The sequence below is a fragment of the Diaphorina citri genome, unplaced genomic scaffold, assembly GCF_000475195.1.
Source record: "Diaphorina citri unplaced genomic scaffold, Diaci psyllid genome assembly version 1.1 scaffold687, whole genome shotgun sequence".
NCBI lineage: Eukaryota > Metazoa > Arthropoda > Insecta > Hemiptera > Psyllidae > Diaphorina > Diaphorina citri.
In genome coordinates, this window is record NW_007378120.1 from 87,108 (window position 1) to 95,388 (window position 8,281).

At 33.5% G+C, this 8,281-nt stretch overlaps 1 non-coding gene across 1 annotated transcript; it reads right to left on the reverse strand.

The window, feature by feature from the left end:
- Positions 1 to 7,996: 7,996 nt before the first annotated feature.
- Trnat-agu lies at positions 7,997 to 8,070 on the reverse strand. The gene has a single exon. It is a non-coding gene; the product is annotated as a tRNA-Thr (tRNA).
- Positions 8,071 to 8,281: the final 211 nt, after the last annotated feature.

The following is an 8,281-nucleotide window of genomic DNA, read 5'->3' on the forward strand; positions in this document are numbered from 1 at the left end:
CAAAAGCCAAAACATAGAAACTGTAAAAACTGTTGTTCCTGTATACATTTTTAGGCCTATGTTGAAAGTAGGAGTGGGAAAGGCTGTCAATTACGTACTTTCAGCAAATATTCAGGGACCAATATTGCGTTCTAATACGCGTTTGCTACAGTCATCCAAAATTTGCAGGTATCTAGTTCATAAAGAGAAAATTACCTTCCTTTCTTATGCATATTTCGTATACAATGTAGGTACTTCCGTTTCATCACCATCAGAACTGATGGCTTTACCTTGATCTAGCTATTTTTGTAGATGGGTATTTTATACTTGTTTGAATCTTGGTGTGGTAGGCGAATTTATTTTTTGGAACTCAAGAGGGAAGGTAACAACTTCAATAATGATGATGAGTCTCAATCTAACTTTCAAACAGATTAAGCGGATTTGAGATCTTCTACTTGTAGGTACACCTTTCAATCCCTTAATGTCAGCATCAGCTGACAGTTTCAGACAGTTGGAAATTCTAACGAACAGAAAGGGCCATACAGTATGAGAGCATGCAAGACCCAAGACATGTGATCATCAGTTCATACAGTGGCAGTTTGCTAGCGTCCTGGTAGGAATTTTAATGTAAGCACAGAGTGACAGACAGACAGACGACACCGAAGCGAATACAATAGTCCGTCCATTATACCTTTTTATTACTATTGTAATAATAAAGGAAGGACGGACTAATAAACATACAATAATCAAGACAATAGGTTTAAAATATGTATGAAAATTTATGCTTTTTCATAAAAATCTTACTTACCTACACAGTAGAGTAGCTAGATTGTATTATTCTATTTTATTATTTCCCTTCTAATTGATATACGAATGTGAAATGACACATTCAGTTTTTCACTCGGGTTTTGTATGCTTATGATTTAAACAAGTTACATAAATAGCTCTTGTTTATTTTTCACACTCTAGCAAAGTTTTAATTGAATAAATTCTTCTTGTAAAGTTCCAGAGCAAATACAACTTACTAGTTTATGTAAGACGGTGCTTGATTATAGATACGACTTTTATTTGCTCTATACAGGTGTTTGTGTTAGTCGTATATCTCACGTGCCTTTTTTTTATTATTCGCCGTAAGTTGCTAAAAATGTTAAAGACCAAGTTCCAACTCACTTATTAGACAATTTCTGTAATGATCTGTTTTTATTATTCGCCGTAAGTTGCTAAAAATGTTAAAGACCAAGTTCCAACTCACTTATTAGACAATTTCTGTAATGATCTGTTTACTCTTTTAAAACTTTTGACTAAACTTCTGCTAATTGGTTTATGTTCCTTCTTCCTTTCATTTTAGTACGTAATGAACTATAATTAATTAATGAGTTTTATCAATGTCTAATCAGTTCAACTGCAGGTCTCTATTTTCCTTCCAATTTTATTTCCCAGTTATCTTCTGCAGAGATTGACACACAAGATCAGGGTAGGTAGGCTTTGGCTTTTACTTGACAGCGACGTCTACATTAAAATCTGTGACTTTAAAAATACTTCGCCAGACTTAACATAAACTTTGCATTTTTTTTTGTAAAAAGTTTCTCAAAAAAGTTCAGGAATTTTTTTTTTCCTTGCTTCAATTTTTCTTCTTCTTTTTAGAATATATTTTAGTGGAGCGTACTAAATACCAAATGAGCATGAAATGCATTTTCTTATGCTTTAACATGTACTTTTTTCAAAGTTGATAATAAAATGGATGGATGAAAAGAAAAGCTATTCAATTAATTTTCCCATTGGGAATTTCAAATTTGAACTCGTGCTCGAAAAAAAGTCTCGAGGGTGGCCTTGATAGACCGTGACACTACTTATTAAACTGCGGTACATGCACAACTCCATTATGCACAAGTCATTGTTTGGGAAGAAAAAAAAATATCTTCAAAAGTAATAATAAAATAAAACATTTAAATTGCTTTTTTTATCGTAAAATATGAGATTATTATCTGAGAGGAGGAAAATTAAATTAAATTAAAACTTATCTAAATGTGTTATGTTCTCAATGAATTAGTCCAAGATAAGATCAATAGAGGCACATTCATATCTACACTTTTCCGAACATCCGAATAATAAAAGAATCATAAAAGACAAGCGATTAAAACAAAAGCTCTGATATTATGAGTAACTGTTTTAACATCAGTAAGACAATTCTAGGTATATGTCTTTCGAATATGTCGGTATCAAAAAGATAATTATATCCGTTTAATAGTAGCTCCTGCAGAGTGCAGGATTACTATGAAAAGTATGAAGGAATAGGGTGTTGCTAACTTGACTAGTGATAATGGATAATGTGATGGACATTCTATAGGCACTTGCTGACTGAACTCAAGAGAATGATTTCAAGTAAAAAGCTGAACATGACAAAGTCACCGAGACCATGACTTTTCAAATCTTTAAATCCAAGTGTGAAAATGGAAGTTTTGGTGGATGTGCCAAATTTTCCTTTACTTCATTACATGGGTTACCATCTTCATTACATGGGTTACCATGGGTAGTTGAATAAAGAAACTTGAATTGCGTTGGTGGTAAAGGGGACTCGTAATAAGTAAAAAATCATGAACAGTTTTTATATTAATCAATCGATTGATTTATTTAACATACCAAGAGCTATTCATGCAATAAGTCATATTCTGCGATTTATTTTTCTACAACATCCTACGATTGAGTAGAACCTATATGAGATCATGCAAGACCATGCATTGAATTCATCTTAGCGTCATGATTAATCCTAAAGTTCGTAAACTTGTATCTTTAGATTCAAAATCCATAAACCAGATACAAAACCTTTTATAGCTAAATATTTTGAAATTTTTGAATTTGTCCCCAAGTCATTTGGATGTCTAAGAAAAATTGGTGGTGCATGTCCTGTTTCACATCATTTTGAAGATTGATAATATTATAATCCGAGAACTTAGTTGTCTTCAGCTGAAATAGAATTCATGGAAAGATCGGTCCGTATTGAATGAATGAATCCAATTCTATTCTATTCTATTCTAGAAATGAAGAGGTCAGCATCAGCCAGAAAGATGAATGCATCATGGTGTAAAGACTTGGAATATTACTTGGCGATCATCTTGAACAAAATCGTGATTATTTGACATGGATGTCATTTCACGAATGAAATGAAGAGGTCAGCATCAGCCAGAAAGATGACTGCATCATGGTGTAAAGACTTGGAATATTACTTGGCGATCATCTTGAACAAAATCGTGATTATTTGACATGGATGTCATTTCACGAATAAAATCATAAACAATATTACAATAAATTATTAAAAAACAACGCCAAGCAATCTACTCGTACAGAACTGTACAAGGGTTAGTTTGGATCATACTTGAGAATCGTTACATGTCGTAGGCGTAAGTTTGATATTTGCTGAATGAAAAGTAAAAGGTAAGTATTAGTGGTCTTGCTCGGCGTAGCTTAACAAAAACGAACCGAAAATAGCCTATAACCTTCACGGGAGTGCGAGTAATAAGTTCACAAAGTTTCATAGCAATCGGATGAGCGGTTTGGCCAGGCATAAAGTTCGAACAAACAAACAAACAAACACACACACAAACAAATATTCATTTTTATATATTAGATTTATCAATGATAATTCACCAATGAATAAAATTCTATCCTATCTATGTATAGGTAGGTACTTACTGATTCAGACCGAACTGAGGTTTTTGATAACTATAGGTAGAACCTCAAAGGATCAAACTAAAGTCCATTTATTTGGTCAGCTAGTCTTCTGCAAGACATCGGCTAGTAAGCTCTCAAATAAACATACACAAGTTTTATAAGAACACCTGTTAGTTCCACAAGATACAGGTTTGTATTGAATATCAACGTCCAAGATAATTCACAATTAACCAATACAGACATCTATTTCTATTGATTCTATTAGAGCTGGAAAATAATCATAACTATTAGCACTACCTATTAGCTATTTTGTATCATACCTAAGTAAGTGTCTTAATTATTAGATCATTAAAATTAAAGGAATTAAAATTATTTTATTGAATAAACTTGCTATCGGCGTTTGCTGGTTGAAAAAATAGGCCATTTAATTTCTCAATTAGAGTGGATTGTACATTTCTTTCAGGTTTGTTATCATTAGTGCAAGTAAAGAATGCTGCAAGTTGCAAGAGAGCAAGGTTTTCCTTAACTTTGAGCCACTAGCTTGTTCCTTATCTGCTAATTATTATACATTATTGAAATAAATTCAGATTGTTCTCACTACTATTTTTTCAAACTATTTTTTTTCCTACTATTTGGATTTACATCAGGTGTGGAAATTACTTGGGACACATGTATCTCAAACATTTAGGATGAAAATTATAAAAGATATTTAATAGACCAGCCACATTAGGTTAATTTTCACAAAAACATTACTGATATACATTAAAACTGTTTTTTGTTCACTGTTTGTTGTTTTAACTTTTAGGTCTTTTAGAAGTTTTATTGGAAAGGGCCATTTCATATTCAAACAATTTTTCCTCAGACAAATAACTCCTATATTTAGCAGTAATAGCAGGTTGTAAGTTGTAAGTTACATATTGGCCACTAAGTTTTGTCACCCTATAGCCATGTTAATACGTTAGGTGTCCATTACTACAACACAACTTGATTTGGCGGATATTGTTCCGCCAAAGTATTATGTTCCGTCAAAGTATACCCAATTTGTGCCCAACAATTAAATGTTTTTCAATTTCCTGACGGTGCCGGTGTAGAAAATGTTTCAATTTCCCCGCAGGCAGAAAATTTGATCCAGATGACACTTCCGGGGGATAATGAAACAAAAATTTTCAATGTAAAAACCCGTCTGACTGATTATTTAAAAATAAAATACATGAAAAACTTGTTACCTACTAAATTCTGCCCAAAGAAACACGTAAAAATTCTATAGCAATCGGACTTTTCTATGTATATCCTTTGAATTAGTGGATTTCAATTACGTAAATCAATTGAACTGATTAATAAGATTATACCACGAGACGCAACTGATTATACTGCTAATTAATTGATTTCATTTGTACAATTCAACCCCACTGTGATGGTTCCGTTTATTGCGTCATTGCAAGTTATTTACAAATCACACTACCGAAAACCTCTCTTGTTTACTCAAAATATAAGTGTGGTGAGGTTAACATCAGGGTATTTTTGTTCCGAGGGTGTCTTAATAGTTTTGACTTGAATGTGTTTTGCTGGACAGATGTCGCAAAGTGTTTCAGCCTTTGACACAGCCAACCAGTGTCGAATATAATTAACCAATTATCTACTTAAGGAATAGCAAGCCCAAGCTAGAATTTTCCCATTTGTAAAACTTTCAAACGTTCTTTAATATTAAAAGCATTTAACTTACTTTATGACTCTAACTATTGATAATTAATATAATGATCGTCACCAAAAAACTCATTGGGAAGCATACATATTGATGTTAGAAAGCTCCAAAATGCAGATATCACAAATCTAGCAATGTACAATGATTGAAAGTGTCAATTAATTTTCAAAGCTTTAATAGAAGACATTAAGTTGCTACTTTAAGTCATAACTGACCAGTCCACCTTCAGTTTGAATTTCTGGTTATTTGTCCATATTATTGGTTTCTAAACTATATAAGTGGCTCTTCAGTAAAAATGTTGAGAGTGATCGCATTCATTAGAACTTTGGGACGCTATTAAGTTAATTTCCTTTGATTTAAAACGATTCTAAGATCAGAATCATCCAAATCCAAGTCACTTAATGTATTCAATGTCTCTTATGGTGCTAGCAAGCAGTTAGCTCCCATAATTGCCTTGTTACAGTGGAACTCTACTAAAATCATTTTCGTGTTCCTACAAAAAAGATTTTTTTTTTTTTTTGTCTCGCTAAAATTATTTCATGTAATGAATGTGTTTGATATGTGAAATATTTTAATTATAAATTCCGTAACTAACACATTTTATTTTAGTTTTTAGGCTGTTTCGCATTTTCCCTGTTCCGGAGATACGCTTGTGATCTCGACTTAAATCCTCAATTATAACTTTGCCTAAATAGCTTTATTGTACAACTAGTGGTTGACCCGTCCTTTGTACGGGATCAGCGTGGCTAAGAGTCATAACTTTGAGGTGCTGCCATTTTGAATCGGGATGGAATATGACAAATTTAAATAGCCTATGTCACCCTCAGTAATCTTCTCAACAACCACAAAAAATTTCATCAAAATCGGTCAAGCCGTTTTTTCGTGAAAAGAGGACAACAAAAGGTCCATCAGAGTAACAGCGCCGTAACAGACAGACATACATGTACATGTTTCTGTGTATGCAATATGCAACAATTATTCGAATTTCGCGTTATTTTCATAGTATAACTTCTCGCTGTTTCTTATTTTCAAAATGTGTTATATCTTTTTCTACGTTTCCATTGAATAAAAAGGTTCTCTAATTTTATTTATTAAGATTTACTACTGGATTAGCTACCAAAGTAACAATTAAATATTGTATCATTGGATTGTTTAGCTTTGCCATGTCTGCTTTTCATCTATTCATCATTGATCAAATTGGCGGCTGATATTTTATCTTCTAATCTAGTAGATATTGAGTCGCAAGTTTTTTCAAAAGCTTCACTTTTGTCGTTGACCACAATATTTTGTAAACAGTAAGAAACAAAACCTCTATTGATGTGAGATTATCTCTATCCTATTCATTCGCCACTGCTTGTTCCACTACAACATGTTTGATTTTTAATGCTTTTACATGGTTATAAATATTACACTGATTAGATTGGTATGTTTCCTCTTTGTTTGATATTTATTGGTATTATTTTTATTACTTTTATGCGTTTCTCCATTCTATCTGTACTGTGGGTAAACATTGACGATATCGTTTGCGGTTGGGAACAGTTGAGTTTTATTGGTTTGACGCACTCAGATATGTTTGCTACTCCTACTGTACTTGAACCCTTGTAATATTGCTAATGGAGCTTGATGGTCTGATGGCGGGGTTTCACCTTTGACTTCATCAGAGATATCACTAATGGGAGATATTTTAACTGCTCGAAAAGGACTCATTAAATAGACAATTCTAAATTTAATTTCGAGTCTGTTTTGAATCATTTGCAAATACCTTTAACTCCTTTAAATACTTACCTATTTAATTACTCCTTTTTTTATGATAAATATAAAATTATTTCATGTAATGAATGTGTTTGATATGTGAAATATTTTAATTATAAATTCCGTAACTAACACATTTTATTTTAGTTTTTAGGCTGTTTCGCATTTTCCCTGTTCCGGAGATACGCTTGTGATCTCGACTTAAATCCTCAATTATAACTTTGCCTAAATAGCTTTATTGTACAACTAGTGGTTGACCCGTCCTTTGTACGGGATCAGCGTGGCTAAGAGTCATAACTTTGAGGTGCTGCCATTTTGAATCGGGATGGAATATGACAAATTTAAATAGCCTATGTCACCCTCAGTAATCTTCTCAACAACCACAAAAAATTTCATCAAAATCGGTCAAGCCGTTTTTTCGTGAAAAGAGGACAACAAAAGGTCCATCAGAGTAACGGTATGTGCTTACATTAAAATTCCTACCAGGACGCTAGCAAACTGCCACTGTATGAACTGATGATCACATGTCTTGGGTCTTGCATGCTCTCAAACTCTATGGCCCTTTCTGTTCGCTAGAATTTCCATCTGTCTGAAACTGTCAGCTGATGCTGACATTAAGGGATTGAAAGGTGTACGAGTAGAAGATCTCAAATCCGCTAAATCTGTTTGAAAGTTAGATTGAGACTCATCATCATTGAAGTTGTTACCTTCCCTCTTGAGTTCCAAAAAATAAATTCGCCCACCACACCAAGATTCAAACAAGTATAAAATACCCATCTACAAAAATAGCTAGATCAAGGTAAAGCCATCAGTTCTGATGGTGATGAAACGGAAGTACCTACATTAATCCGAGTAAAAAAATCACCTCCATGATTACCTTGAGTAACGACAAAAAGGCACTGCCGAGATTCGAACTCGGGATCTCCTGTTTACTAGACAGGCGCTTTAACCAACTAAGCCACAGCGCCGCTGATGACGAAGTGAATAGAATGGCAGATAAAAATTGAACTGCCAGGTGTACTGAACGCCATATTTCCACAATGTCAGAATATCAGAAATTGAACATTTTCCACTAAAATCAACAACTCCACATTTCATTACATCATAGACGAGTGTTTGTATTAATTGGGAACAGGGACAAACTCAGGGATCATTCCTTGTGGGGTCATGAGAGAATTT